Raw genomic sequence first — 15,937 nt, 5'->3', positions numbered from 1 at the left:
TCCACCATTGTGACTCTACCATATCCCTTTGCCTACCAAGAATTCAAACTAAGTGGCTCTAATGTCATGGTAGGCATATTTGACCCAACTAATGCAATAAATGAATAAAGAAGCTCACAAAGATCGGGTGAATGCTTACCGTGCCTAATATCCACCCCTACTATATCTAGCTAGGCAAGGACTACTTGATCCTTCATGTCCTTTGCCAAGTTAGGCGGATAAGGAGGCATTCTTCCCAAATGCTTCTCAAGATGCTGAAATGGATAGTCGGGTGGCTAATAGAAAGAAGGTTGTTGTTTTTGAAGACGGAGAAGGTAGTGATTCATGCCATGAAGAAGAAGAGCAAGGTTCAGGTTCCAATGATGATGATGAGAGTGGTGAAGCCTCCGGGTCAATGGAGGTGGATGATGAAGAAGATAATGAAGAAATTGATGATAAAAGTGATGATGATGATGGCGGCGATGAGGCCGGTTATGAGGATGTCGCAATGAGCGACAATTGAGGGTTGACAAGCTTTTTTGAAGGATACCACATATGCGGGGTTGACTACTTGACTTCAACCTATTCCATTGTGAGTTTCCTACACCTCCTTTAGCTTTGTTTATATCTCTTGTTTTAAAATTTAATCTTGGTCATTTGTTGAGTCAATCTTGACTCTTGGTAGTTTTGAGTCCTAGCAACACTTAAAGGACTCCCAGCTCGGTTCCACGGAGGTGTCTCATTTATTATTCCCACATTTGAAAATCCAAAATGACAATTAGAATCATGCATTGCATTCTTGCCTTGTGCATGAACTTCCCTATTTTGACATTAGAAATAGTGTTTTGATTGGATTGGGGAAGTTCAAACACAAGGAATGGGAGTTAATTTAAATTATCTCTCCAACCAATAAAATCATGCATCATATAGGGTAGATTAGATTGTATTCATTTGTTATATATGTCATATAGTTTTGCATATTAGTGTAGAAATCATGCATTTTCATTTAGCTTGCATTGCATAATTTCTTATCGTTTTGGCCATTGAGGACAATGCCCATACTAGTGTGGGGATGGGAAATTCTAACTTAACTTTTAAAATCAAAAATGATAAAAATTGAAAAATTTCGAAAAACACAAAAATATGTTCTTTGATTTCATAAAAACAAAAACCATAAAAATTTGAAAATCCAAAAACATGTTCATTCCTTTGTAGTATAGAATTGTATATTGTGTTTATACTTGTGTTTGTTTGTCCTCCTATCACATTGGATCGACTACGCCACATCCGAGGCATGAGGAATATGAAGACCGCATGGTATGATGTTTCCTATTTCCTTTTTCCTTTCTATGTTAATGACTATGTGGCTTTATTTTGATTGATGCGGTATGAACCAATGTGATCTTAGGAGTTGCATGTAGTTTATATGACATACTAGTTGATAGAAGCATATGCTTTAGAATTGTATAAATGTTAGTTGCATCATGGCATGTAGTTGCATTTTAGGAAAACAATTTGTGAAAACATCTATTTGGGAAACTTGACAAGTGTATATAAGGTCCTTGTAGATAATTGTTCTTCTTGAGACTTTGCTCATTAGAATACCTCTAAAACACCCTAGGATGTGTCATGCTAGTATCGTTTGACCCATGGACTAAGGCCTTGTCAAGAGTACCTTGTGGTGTGATAACTCCTTGGCTACCGTTTATTCCAAGGTGAGCCTTGAAACCATGCAACCATCTTCCAATTCTATCACATAGGGAATTCTGCGATCTTACAGTGTTTCTAACACCATAAGGAGTCTACTCTTGACGAAATCATTTAGCGATTGAGGACGAAGGTACCCTAGCTTGACACAACTTGGAGGTGATTTATTGGTATCCTCCTAGGCTTAGTGACTTGAAGAAACCATATCTATAATGGAGTGTGTACCCTTAGACTGCTTCCCTTCTAGATAATTTCTGCCACTTAGATGAGGAAAATGGCTATTCATTTTTTTAGATGCATCCATTACTTATTTTGTATGCCAAATGCTTGGATGTATCGCCATTTTGGCAAGCCCTACCTTGCCTTGCAAGAAGGCACCCTACCTCATGGATGTCTTGTTGTGAGTTGAAGGGGCGGAGTGAGACCCGTTAATTATCTCATATCGGCTATATTAGTAGGCTAGTTTAAATAAAGGTCATAGTTTTAGTCACCTCTTTACTCGGGATGAGCAAAGGTTCGATTTGGGGATGTTTGATGTGACTCATATTTGAGCACATTTAGTCCCCGAATTAGCCCCGTTTTCATGCTTTCTAGCATATATTAGGGTCATTTCTTACCTTTACTTTCCCATTTTGCATATTCTTTAAGGTTTTGTGTCCTTGGTATGAGAGGATCGCTAACCTTGCATTTATGGAGCAAAATGGAGCTAAATGGATCGCATCCAATGAACAAGCATCGAAGAGAAGACCGACACTAGAGGCCTAAGCAAACAAATGAAGTGTAATGGGCAATGATGAAAAGATCCTTGCATCCCCAACACGATCCCCGCGTATTGCCAATTAGCCAAACAAGAGGAGAACCCTGTGCCAGGATCCGAGCATCCTGAGCACAGGACGAGCATACCAAAGTGCCAGGATCCGAGCGTCCTTATCTAGGGACGAGCGGATTGAAGAGCCACAATCCGAGCATCTCCATGGTGATCCGAGCGGATCTTCTTACAGGACAGGCCGTGCTTCAGGAGAGGACGAGCGGATCCTAGTGGGAGTTACATGACGATGCGCGCATGTCCCTCGGGATGAGCAAGATTGTTAATTTTTCTGCGGGTCTTAATAGTCATTTAAGCCCTTAGTAACTCTAATCCTTGTACTTAATTTTAGTATAAATACCCCATTGTACTACCTAGATTAATATCAAGCTTTAATCATACAACAATTAGTTCTTAATATCATCTTAATCTTCTCTTAATTTAGTCTTAATCAAAGTTATAATACATTTCTCAATATTAATCACATCTTAACCTTTCCTTAATTTCTCAATTGTTCTTAGTTTAGTTGGGTAATTTCGAAGATTATTTGGGTTTATTGGAAGATTGACAACCTTCCATCAATCATCAAGTACTTCTATTATTCTTTGCTTTATTATTTGGATCATCTCATATAGGTATAATCCCTTTTTACCCTTGTTTAATTATTGTTAATTATATCATTTATTCATAATATTTTGCTTTGTTAGTATGATTGACAACCTTATTAGCATGTTAAACTTGATCATGAATGAGTAGTCCTTTAGCTAGGGTTAATGGAGAATTAGGGGAAACAAACATGGGGATTGATCTATGCTTAATCTAATATGTTTTCATAATTAAATTGCTTGCTTGTTGTGATTTCAATTTATGCACATGTTATGTTTGATGAAATGCTAGACTATGAAACCTTGCATTTTTTTACCATCCCTTATCTTTTCAATGAGGCTTGTAAGACATAAACCAACTCGAGCCTCATTAGACCATGCATAGAGTGAAATAGGAGGAGACTAAGTTGACTTGTAGGTGTTGTACAGTCTAGACGATTCGGGTCCGGGACCTAAATCTTCCTAGGGATTGTAAGATATACACTAACTCGATCCCATCACAACAATAAGTGCTTGCTTTTAATTGAGAATATGTTTGTATGATCTATTTCCATGAATCCCCTATGAACCCATGACACCCTAGTGCTTTTAATCAATTGTTTACAAACCCCTTTAATTGCTTTACCTTGTTTTCATTAATTTGCATTCATCTTGTTGATTAGTTTAGATTACACCTCATCTCAACCCAATTTGTGACACCCTAAGACATCGCTACTTGCAATTGAAAATCCTACATCAATACCCGTCCTTGGGATCCGACCTTTACTTACCTCCTTACTAAGAGTAGTTTGTGAAGTTATAAATATTGTTTTGGTGGATAGCTGTAACACCCCGGTTTATAAAAGAAGTCCTCGTCAAGACATTCTCTAATAAAACGGACCGTTACCATCTCGGTTTCCCGAGGTAGTGAATAACAAATTAAACTCCAAGGCAATTTATATAATATTTTAACTTAATTATTACAAATCCTCTTTTCAACTCAATTTACAAGAACTGACATAAATAAAAGTGAAAGTCTTCTAGATGATGATCTAGCTACTAAGTCGTCTGATCCAGTGTCTCACGCCCATTAAGCTCCCGTCCTATCTCTTAAACCTGTCAAGTCTGCTCCCCATAAAACGGTTCATCACAGGTGTTCACGAATACACAGGGTCAACCACGAGGTTGAGTAGGGAAAACAATAAAACAATAAAATATGATATGCATGATACTCCGTCACCTCCATCTCCATCTCAACTCATCACACACATCTCATAACCCGGACAACCCAGCCATACCGATCCCCGGTAGACTATATATATCGACCGTAGCCGATCTGCCAGCTCGCAGCTGAGGACACCAGGGCAAGTCCTGCAGAACCCGCCTGGGCCTTATCACAACATCACATCGCATCTCAACATCGTCACCGCCACATCATCCTCCAACTCCAATGCATATGAAATGCTCAACAGTAATTAATGCAATGCAATATGTATATAAATCACTGAACTGATAAATCATAAAGTCATGCCAGTTACCCGATGTTGTGATATCATACTCGATACGATCAAATCAATCAATCACCCTTCCCGAATATAAATGATAACGAAACTCAACCACCATGAAACAAGTTAACACAATTCGATCAATAACGATAATAGGACAAGTGTATTTCCCTACCTCAAGTGCCAGCAATCCAATTAAGCAGTTAAGCAGTCCAGAAATAAAGCAATGAATCTGACTATCGATCCTTCACGAATCCGTCACCTAAAACAATTATAATATTTATAATTACTAACTACTAAATATAGCAATCCCCCAAAATAGAAGCTTTCCCGAAATACAATCCCGACACCAACTTATGCCCAACTGGTAACTAAAATAACCCGATTAGTATCTGACCCAATTTCCCAAAATAGAAGGTTATTAAAGTAGAATTTCTTAAAATGGAAACTTTCCCGATATAGTAACTTTTCTCTTTTAACAAACCCGACTCAGAATAATTAATTATGATTACTTATTATTTTATTTTAATAACTCGGAACTAAAATCAATTGATAATTAAAGGATTAAACGTCATATGCGATTTTAATAAAAACCCGAATCGATTATTTGAATAACTCAACACCCGACTCAAAACCCGTCTTTAATCATTTACTTAACTCGGTAATTAAATTAATTAATTAAGCATGTGATAACTTAACGGATTCTAAAGATTAAACAATGACAAAAAACCCGATTCAAACACTAAAATAACCCGTCACTAACACCACCCCTTCACTCTCACCCACGCACCACCACCGGCCACCACAAGGCCGTGACAACCACCAGCCCCAACACCCACTTCATCCCAGCCACCAGAGACCACCGCCGCAGGGTCGACTCCGCGGCGAGGTGAACCACGGCCGCCAAAACACCGGTTCACCACCACGCAACACCAAACATCCCATTTCCTCGACTCACAACCACCGCACCTATTGCCTATCCCCTGCCCAAACCGCCACCGTGTTGTACTCCGTCAACCCACGAATCCAGACACCGTGGCACCACCACTTCGACCTCCCCCGAGTCCACGGTGGTGCCACCCCAAACCTAGTCGTCTAAAACTCGTCTGAAACCATACACAAACCCGTTTCAGCTACCCATGTCGACAGCACCCTCTGCCGCCATTTCCACCGCCTAACACCCACCTAACCACCACCAAAAGGGGCGACTCAGACCACCCATTACCAATACCCCGACACCAACCACCCATATCCCCTCCTTAAGACACGAAACTACAACCAACACCCACGACATAAATACAAAACAGAGGAATAAGAGGTTGAGTTCTTACCTTTACCGCCACCAAAACAGCCACTAGGGCCACCCTAGGTCGTCGCCAAACACCCCTAGCTCTTCCTTGCAGTGCCGTCACCACCCCTGCTCTCTCTCTCTCTCTCTCGTTTTGCGTGAGGGTTGAAGTTGGAGTTGATGAAAGGGGAGGGGCGTGAATGAGGGAGGCGGGTGAGGGAGGCTGTTTAGGGTAGTGTACTATTAGGGTTAGGGTGCTTATTAGGGTTAGGGTTATTAGGTTTAGGGTAATTGGGCTGGACATGTTATTGGGCCAGCTCAAATGGGTCGATATTTAATTGTTTAGCTCACCTTTCGAATTCAATATAAACCCGTCTTAATTAACTTACGATAGTTTAGCGTAATTATCGACTCAACAATTATCACGATATAATTAGTAATATAAATTGTATAATAATTAATTTATAATAATATCCATTTAATTTATTATATAAAAATACGGGGTATTACAGTCTTCCCCCCTTAAAATGAACTTCGTCCCGAAGTTCGCTCCCATACTCAAACAACAGAAGGGTATTGTATATCGTACTTACGGACGTCACGTATTTCTAACTCGGTTAACACACACTTTTGACACACCAATTAACATAACAAATACGGAATGTTACATTCTTCCCTCCTAAAAATAAACTTCGTCCCGAAGTTTAACTCGTCTTTTCTTAACCCAACTAACTGCAACTAATAACTACCTGAGAACACAAATGTATAACAACTAAGTAATCATCTGAGAACACCGTCATCTTCCATCTAATTTCCGATCTCAACTCAAGTAACTCAATAATCATGGTCACCCTGGACCGTAAACATAACTCCCGTAATCATCACTCGGCTCATAGGCCAACTCATAACTCATTACCAGTAGTTTAATCACACTCTCCTTTTTCACATCAACCAACTAACCGAAGTAGGAACAAAACATATAGAACTCATTTGTATAGGTACCCCACAACTAAACATCAACTTGGTCAAATTACAATCTACAAACAAGTGCAATTTAAGCATTAAGATTTTACAATCCTACCCAACTAAAAACATGGTTACGTCCTCGTAACCTTCATTATTATAACCAAAGTTCTCAACTACTGCTAACAACTGAAAGAGGATATAACATTCACAACTCACGCTCAAGGTAACTAATCCTTACCAAAGACAATCAATATACAAACTCTCTCAGGGAAGCTACCGTTACCAGTAAAAATCATTTGTAATTATTCATTTTACCAATCATTGTAATCTCATACCTTAGAATCATAGGGGATCTTAGGGTCGAACTTAATAGTTCGATTTATGAAAATTTATAACCTAATAGGTCCAGTCTGACTTTCCTTTACTTAATTGTACAGATTTAGGTCAAGACACAGAATCACCGATAAAATGAAGACAACCAGTTTCGTAGTACTTATCGTCCTAGAAATATTTTTATTCATCAACACAAGGGTTTGAGATTTATTCACGAATGACGCATGCATATTGATTGACAATTTTTACAACTTATTGGTCGAGTCAAACAAGCGAGTACACAACGATATTGGAAAGTTAACGTACAAGATTATTATACACAAAATTTCGTTCTTGGTGTTAATTATATTTAGACTGTATCCAACACAATGACAAAAGATTAGATGTATTTAACTATACCAATTTTACAATATTCATTATATGTCATGCTAATATCAACTTACCATGTTAACACATTACTCCCTTAAATCACCACATTACCTTTCCCGTTTTGACATTTGTAACTAATCACAACCCACCAACTCGCTACATGAACAAACCACAGGACTAAATCATCCCACTACTTATGACTCCGTTCTAGTTTCATTCCTCCAGACTAGCAATTATCATGGAACCATACCACCAGACATTGGCTGGAATCTCATTCCGAATTTATACTCACACGACAAAATTTAATTTCATTTCCAAAACTTTTACTTTCATACTGAACGGTGAAAAATTTTCTTAACATAAATCTTATAACAGGGCCGTCATAGAATCCATTTACAGCTTACTACGAAACTTAAAATCAGATAACTTAATTTAATTCCTTCCAACCAAACGAGCTTAGGTGTCGACTCATATATCGTACTTTACAGGTTCGTCTTATTCATTTCATTCCTATCTTTACTAATGAACGACTATTACCTCAACATCAGGATTTTAGTTGCACTTCTTTACTCAATTATATTCACGGCTCAATTAAACGTAACTATAACAACTATCATTTAACCAACGTGTATCATGTGAATCATAAAAGGGTTATCCCATTATAATATTGTCAACATAGTTATCATAAACAATCCTTATTAGAATATAATTGTTAGTGATGACTCGGGAATATAGATATGCTAAATGTCGTATTATATCAAACAGTTTCCTTTATATCATGCTCTTACAATTGCAAGAATCCCTTTAGTATTTTATGACGATATAATGATGAACATATCCACTAAGAATTAACAACACTGTTTATTATCATGTTATAGGTTTTAGGTTCAATTGAAATAATTTAATGCAATGAAAGTAATAAGTATAACTTTAGGCACACAACTCACATGAAAGTCTTTAAAACTCAGATGACATCCTACATGTGGGAACATTTAGACATAATTATTATAATTATTCATGCGAGTATATTAGAACAATCAATTAACTTTTAACGCCATTAACTTACAAAGATATGACAATATTGTTTTATATTTATATATATCCGACCACTATGCAAATATGATATAAAATAATACAACATGCCAAATGTATATAAAATATGCAAACAACTGGACTCGTATAACATATTTCACCCTTGATTAGAAATCAATCTAAGCTTATTCAATTTTACTCATACTATCATGCCAACAATGTTATCAACTAAGTTTTAATTTTATCACTTGTTAAGATACATAACTACTGAACATGCGTGCTACTATTGTTATATAAAATATTATAAATTCCCATTACGAAGACTCATGAATTACTCAAATAACTATCTGAAAACTCAACCTAGAACACACATTTTACAAGTCATGATTCACGTTGTAACTTTCAAGGATCACGAATAAATAACCGTTCGATTAAAACTTAATTCATATTATTTTATAAAACACAGAGAGTTAAAAACACAGGGGAAAAATAATTAGGTCTACAGCACAAAATTTCATTTTTTAAAGAATTTTACAACTCAGTTGGTCCAAACAAACATGTGACAGTTATTGGTTCAAAACTTGGGTCAGTTTGCAAAATTTATTATTTAATATTGAAACATCAAGATTTTTCGTGGCTTATTAATTTGAAAACTTATGCAAATTTTATGATCGATGGAGTTGGGATTATGCGAAAATTATTAATACAATTTAAATGAGGATTTTATAAAATCATTGGTCAAACATCACGACACGGGAACTTCCTAACCACAGTTCACTAAAGTATTTATTACTCCTAACCCGTATATCATATAAGCATGAAACCAACGTCAAATGAACACTAACTCACGAGGCTATCTCTCATAAAATTTTCATCGATGGGTAATAAACAGAGAAGAAATGGCAACAAGGTCAATTAAAGAGTAACATCAACCAAAACAAGTTTCATCACTAAGTCTTTCATTTCCTATGTTCCAAACTCTCACAACTATACTATCGATACTACTCCATCATAACTTAAATCTCACACTGTACAATTCGTAACATCTACCCCATAGAATCCCTTCGCATCTCAATCTTACTCCGTATATCTAACTCACGATTGTTATGACTATAAACATGCAATTCGATAGTGTTTCTAATTACTATCACAAGACTATACTAGCATGGCTTTGGGATCACATAACCGCATATTACTTAGTCATAATAGTGTTATCAACACATCATTCATACAAATTACTTACCGTAGCGTTGTCCTGCAATAATCAATGTATCAATCAGTTAACACTTTGGCAACGATATATGAATTTCAGGTTCAACCTTAGGCAACTATTCTACCCTTTCTCTCGTATACACTCATGGTTTCCGGTTCAACTGAGAGGACCACTGGTTCGGTGTGAGGGGGCCCCTAACTCATACCTTACCGTAGTGTGCTCCTAACAGTTCTATCCCGGGGTTCATTTTAATTAGACACATCCTATGTTCATTGGGCTCATTGGTTTAGGCCTGAGGATCGTTCTCTCTGATACCACTTTGTAACACCCCGGTTTATAAAAGAAGTCCTCGTCAAGACATTCTCTAATAAAACGGACCGTTACCATCTCGGTTTCCCGAGGTAGTGAATAACAAATTAAACTCCAAGGCAATTTATATAATATTTTAACTTAATTATTACAAATCCTCTTTTCAACTCAATTTACAAGAACTGACATAAATAAAAGTGAAAGTCTTCTAGATGATGATCTAGCTACTAAGTCGTCTGATCCAGTGTCTCACGCCCATTAAGCTCCCGTCCTATCTCTTAAACCTGTCAAGTCTGCTCCCCATAAAATGGTTCATCACAGGTGTTCACGAATACACAGGGTCAACCACGAGGTTGAGTAGGGAAAACAATAAAACAATAAAATATGATATGCATGATACTCCGTCACCTCCATCTCCATCTCAACTCATCACACACATCTCATAACCCGGACAACCCAGCCATACCGATCCCCGGTAGACTATATATATCGACCGTAGCCGATCCGCGCACTCCTTGTTGAGGACACCAGGGCAAGTCCTGCAAAACCCGCCTGGGCCTTATCACAACATCACATCGCATCTCAACATCGTCACCGCCACATCATCCTCCAACTCCAATGCATATGAAATGCTCACATGTAATTAATGCAATGCAATATGTATATAAATCATCGAACCGATAAATCATAAAGTCATCCGATTTACCCGATGTTGTGATATCATACTCGATACGATCAAATCAATCAATCACCCTTCCCGAATATAAATGATAACGAAACTCAACCACCATGAAACAAGTTAACACAATTCGATCAATAACGATAATAGGACAAGTGTATTTCCCTACCTCAAGTGCCAGCAATCCAATTAAGCAGTTAAGCAGTCCAGAAATAAAGCAATGAATCTGACTATCGATCCTTCACGAATCCGTCACCTAAAACAATTATAATATTTATAATTACTAACTACTAAATATAGCAATCCCCCAAAATAGAAGCTTTCCCGAAATACAATCCCGACACCAACTTATGCCCAACTGGTAACTAAAATAACCCGATTAGTATCTGACCCAATTTCCCAAAATAGAAGGTTATTAAAGTAGAATTTCTTAAAATGGAAACTTTCCCGATATAGTAACTTTTCTCTTTTAACAAACCCGACTCAGAATAATTAATTATGATTACTTATTATTTTATTTTAATAACTCGGAACTAAAATCAATTGATAATTAAAGGATTAAACGTCATATGCGATTTTAATAAAAACCCGAATCGATTATTTGAATAACTCAACACCCGACTCAAAACCCGTCTTTAATCATTTACTTAACTCGGTAATTAAATTAATTAATTAAGCATGTGATAACTTAACGGATTCTAAAGATTAAACAATGACAAAAAACCCGATTCAAACACTAAAATAACCCGTCACTAACACCACCCCTTCACTCTCACCCACGCACCACCACCGGCCACCACAAGGCCGTGACAACCACTAGCCCCAACACCCACTTCATCCCAGCCACCAGAGACCACCGCCAGTAGGGTCGACTCCCGCCGGCGAGGTGAACCACGGCCGCCAAAACACCTGGTTCACCACCACGCAACACCAAACATCCCATTTCCTCGACTCACAACCACCGCACCTATTGCCTATCCCCTGCCCAAACCGCCACCGTGTTGTACTCCGTCAACCCACGAATCCAGACACCGTGGCACCACCACTTCGACCTCCCCCGAGTCCACGGTGGTGCCACCCCAAACCTAGTCGTCTAAAACTCGTCTGAAACCATACACAAACCCGTTTCAGCTACCCATGTCGACAGCACCCTCTGCCGCCATTTCCACCGCCTAACACCCACCTAACCACCACCAAAAGGGGCGACTCAGACCACCCATTACCAATACCCCGACACCAACCACCCATATCCCCTCCTTAAGACACGAAACTACAACCAACACCCACGACATAAATACAAAACAGAGGAATAAGAGGTTGAGTTCTTACCTTTACCGCCACCAAAACAGCCACTAGGGCCACCCTAGGTCGTCGCCAAACACCCCTAGCTCTTCCTTGCAGTGCCGTCACCACCCCTGCTCTCTCTCTCTCTCTCGTTTTGCGTGAGGGTTGAAGTTGGAGTTGATGAAAGGGGAGGGGCGTGAATGAGGGAGGCGGGTTGAGGGAGGCTGTTTAGGGTAGTGTACTATTAGGGTTAGGGTGCTTATTAGGGTTAGGGTTATTAGGTTTAGGGTAATTGGGCTGGACATGTTATTGGGCCAGCTCAAATGGGTCGATATTTAATTGTTTAGCTCACCTTTCGAATTCAATATAAACCCGTCTTAATTAACTTACGATAGTTTAGCGTAATTATCGACTCAACAATTATCACGATATAATTAGTAATACAAATTGTATAATAATTAATTTATAATAATATCCATTTAATTTATTATATAAAAATACGGGGTATTACAATAGCTTTGACGACGAGACTATACCTCACCACCTGGCCTGATGATGGCATATGTCCCAATATATTAGAGAGGCTGAATGTTCTTACTCAGAAGTCTAGGACATGCCATGCCTACAATTCTGGTTAATGAGTTCATTTTATATATACTTTTACCCCTCGTTCTAGCTCAGTTTTGATAGCACATCATACTTTAATTAGTATATTTGTGAGCTAATATTGTGTTCTAGGTGTATTGTTTTTATTTGTTACATTTTGTAGGAATCTAAGCATTTAGAGGCTTTTTTCTATCATATTTGCAAGCACTAAAACATATAGCTAATTATGAAAGCTAAATGGACCATGGAAGAAATTACAAGGCCAAGCATGAAGAAATGTGAAAAGTAGAATGATCACAAAATGAAGCCCACATTATAAGTCCACAAAATTCTACATAAGATGCTCAGCTTAGAATGCTCTTTGGAAGGTTTCAAGATGCTAGATACCACATTTAACCGGGTGATTAAGGAGATTTAATTACGTTGCATGGGATTCCTTGGAGCATTAAAGCAAGAAGTGAAGGAAAATAGCCGGGTAACCACGCCCCCGATCGGGGTTGACCCCTTCTTTGGGTTTTACGTTATGCCCCTATTTTCTTATAAATAAGGGTCTTAATCCGTCATTAGGGATATCTTCTTTACATCTTATTTTACGTCTCTTATACACTCTAATAGCCTTAAGCACAAAATTCTCTCTTAGTTTTCATCTTTAGTTTTAATATTGTTAAGCATTTGGTTGTCAAACATTTGGTTCTAATTTTATTCAAGCATTTGGTTCTCAATTGTTCCTTGCAAGTTCCATTTCTATTTCGGTAATTCTAATTCTTGTTTATTTAGTTTCATTTCCATATTGTTGTCACATCATTTTATCATTAGTATTAACTTTATACCACATAGTTTATTATTACTTTATATGCTTTACCACTTAGTTCATATCATTTCTATAAATATGTCTAACATTTCATACAATATAGTTTGTAGTTTATATTTCGCCATGAGTAGCTAAATTCCTTAGTTTAGGGACTAGGGAAGCCATGCAAAATCTAATATATATAAAATGATAAATTAGGTTGATTTAATATTGTCTAATTGTTTCTACCACATGTTTGCGTCACAACGTTTAATCTTTGGTTATTCGCCGTAATCGTAGATTAAGTTTGTTAATTTGTTCTATAAGTCAAGAGGCACGGAATCGGATTAGACTAAGCATGTGTAGTAGGACGACCTAGTCATAAATGAGAGTTTCTCTAGGACCCGGTCTATGGTTGACACTAATATCGTGAGGTGGGTATCTTTAAGCCTAAATAATTGACAATGTTACTATTATCGAGTTTAGCATGAACATATATTTACATTTGCATGTGTGACCCGACTCCCCTAGACTCCTTTTATCATATAGTTTACATCTTTATTTTTGCTTATCATCAAACCAACCAACAAACCAAACCAAATGTAATCGACCTTGATAGAAATATTTCCATAGCATTTCATAACGCAATCCTCGTCTCCTTGTGTTCGACCCCTATTACTACATTAATTTGTGTCTAGGGTAATTATCTTTGTATAGGTGTGCGATAGCCTATCAAATTCTGGCGCCGTTGTCGGGGAGCACGGTTTTATTGCGTTTTGATTTGTCGATTTTTATCTTGTTTTCTTTTGTCTTAAGGAACACTTGTTCCTTGAGACCGTTACTTATCATTTTCTAGAGATTGTTATCTTATGCCCAGGTCTTCTCGTAGTGGAGATTTGCTTTCACCGGATTCCGAGCCCGAGAAAACCTTTAGGAGAAGACAACGTTTTTGGAAAGAAGTGAAAGAAGCTGCTTCTCCCGTGCAAGTTGAAAGTGCTAGGAAGTCTTACCTAGACGATCTAAAAGCTCTTGAAGAAGAGGAGGTTTCAAGTTCATCATCTCCACCACCACCACCATTTCCAACTAAACAGATGGTGAAACTTTCCTATCACTCAAAGCCCACCGCGACCATGCTTCCGGCCGGTATTACAACTACTAAAATTACCGCGCCGTAATTCGAGATCAAACCGGCTTTCATTAGCCTTGGGGAGAGGAAGCAATTTGGGGGATGTCCTTTGGAGGATCCCAATTTGCATGTGCAAAATTTTTGCGATTACTGCTCCTTGATCCGAAAAACGAGCGTCACCCAAGCCCAAATAAGGGAAATACTTTTCCCTTCCTCTTTGAAGGACAAGGCAAAGTTATGGATCAATAGCCTTGATCGCACCGCTATGGGAATCACAAATTGGGAGAAATTGGCTCTTGCGTTCTATCAAAAGTTTTTTCCACCGGAGAAAACTCAAACCTTGAGGAGCCAAATCACCGAATTCCGTCAACAAGCTCTTAAGAGCTTATATGAGGCTTGGGAGAGGTATAAGGAGTTGAAAAGACAATGCCCACATCATGGGTTGGATGATTGGTTTCTAGCTATAACATTCTACAATGGATGTTGTGCCGAGTCCCGAAAGATTCTTGATTCCGCCAACAATGGGCGGTTTGATCAAATTGACACCAATATTGCTCATGTCACGATCGAATCAATGGCTATCCATGACGCGCAATATGTCAATTCCCGAAGTGTGCCACTCAAAGGTAAAGAAGAATCCTCCGACAATCCCGTCTTATTAGCTCAAATTGCCTTACTCTAATAACAATTGGCGGAACGAGATGCTAGAGATTCTCTTCAACAACTCAATGACATGTCCTCTACGAGTCAAATCATTGTTTGCGATGGTTGCGGAGGTGCGGGTCATTACACCGCTCAATGCCAAGCTACTATTGAGGAGGTAAATGCTTTTCAAGCTATTAGACAAAGTTCTTATCTACCAGGTACATTTTCAAATACATATAACCCGAATTCAAGATTCCACCCAAATATGTCTTATAGAAGTAATAATGTGCTTAACCCTCAACCTCAACCTCCACCACAACAAAATGCCTATGTCCCTCAACAACAAAAGTACAATCCCCCACCGGGTTATCAAAACCAACAAAGACCACCTCAACAAAATTACCAACAAAATCAAGGGCCACTACCTCAAAATGGCCAACCAAACAACCAAGGAGGAGGTAAACTTGAGGCATTGGTAATGCAAATGGCTAAGACCCAATCGGAAATGTTGGCTCAAATACAAAAGATTGACCAATCTCACAAGGCCGCAATCAAGATGTTGGAGCAACAAATGGCTCAACTAGCCTCATCTAACTCTTCAAGGAAAACGGGCCAATTACCACCTCAAGGTGAGCAACCACATGCTACCCTTAATGCCATCTCCTTAAGAAGTGGTACGAAATATGATGGACCACCCATGCCTAAAGAAGATGATGA

General features: G+C 38.3%; 2 long non-coding RNA genes and 1 other non-coding gene across 3 annotated transcripts; all 3 read right to left on the bottom strand.

Annotated features, from left to right (window-relative positions):
- Nucleotides 1-4,019: 4,019 nt before the first annotated feature.
- On the bottom strand, nucleotides 4,020-6,005 carry LOC141609075 (uncharacterized). The gene is made up of 3 exons (XR_012527186.1): nucleotides 5,912-6,005; nucleotides 4,756-4,842; nucleotides 4,020-4,200 (listed from the first exon to the last, which is right to left on the bottom strand). It is a non-coding gene; the product is annotated as an uncharacterized LOC141609075 (long non-coding RNA).
- Nucleotides 6,006-10,166: 4,161 nt separating this feature from the next.
- On the bottom strand, nucleotides 10,167-12,246 carry LOC141609074 (uncharacterized). The gene is made up of 3 exons (XR_012527185.1): nucleotides 12,099-12,246; nucleotides 10,939-11,025; nucleotides 10,167-10,383 (listed from the first exon to the last, which is right to left on the bottom strand). It is a non-coding gene; the product is annotated as an uncharacterized LOC141609074 (long non-coding RNA).
- Nucleotides 12,247-14,911: 2,665 nt separating this feature from the next.
- On the bottom strand, nucleotides 14,912-15,019 carry LOC141610100 (small nucleolar RNA R71). The gene has a single exon (XR_012527994.1). It is a non-coding gene; the product is annotated as a small nucleolar RNA R71 (small nucleolar RNA).
- Nucleotides 15,020-15,937: the final 918 nt, after the last annotated feature.

This window comes from Silene latifolia, chromosome 10, assembly GCF_048544455.1.
Source record: "Silene latifolia isolate original U9 population chromosome 10, ASM4854445v1, whole genome shotgun sequence".
Lineage (NCBI taxonomy): Eukaryota > Viridiplantae > Streptophyta > Magnoliopsida > Caryophyllales > Caryophyllaceae > Silene > Silene latifolia.
This window is presented reverse-complemented; position numbering and strand designations above follow the sequence as displayed.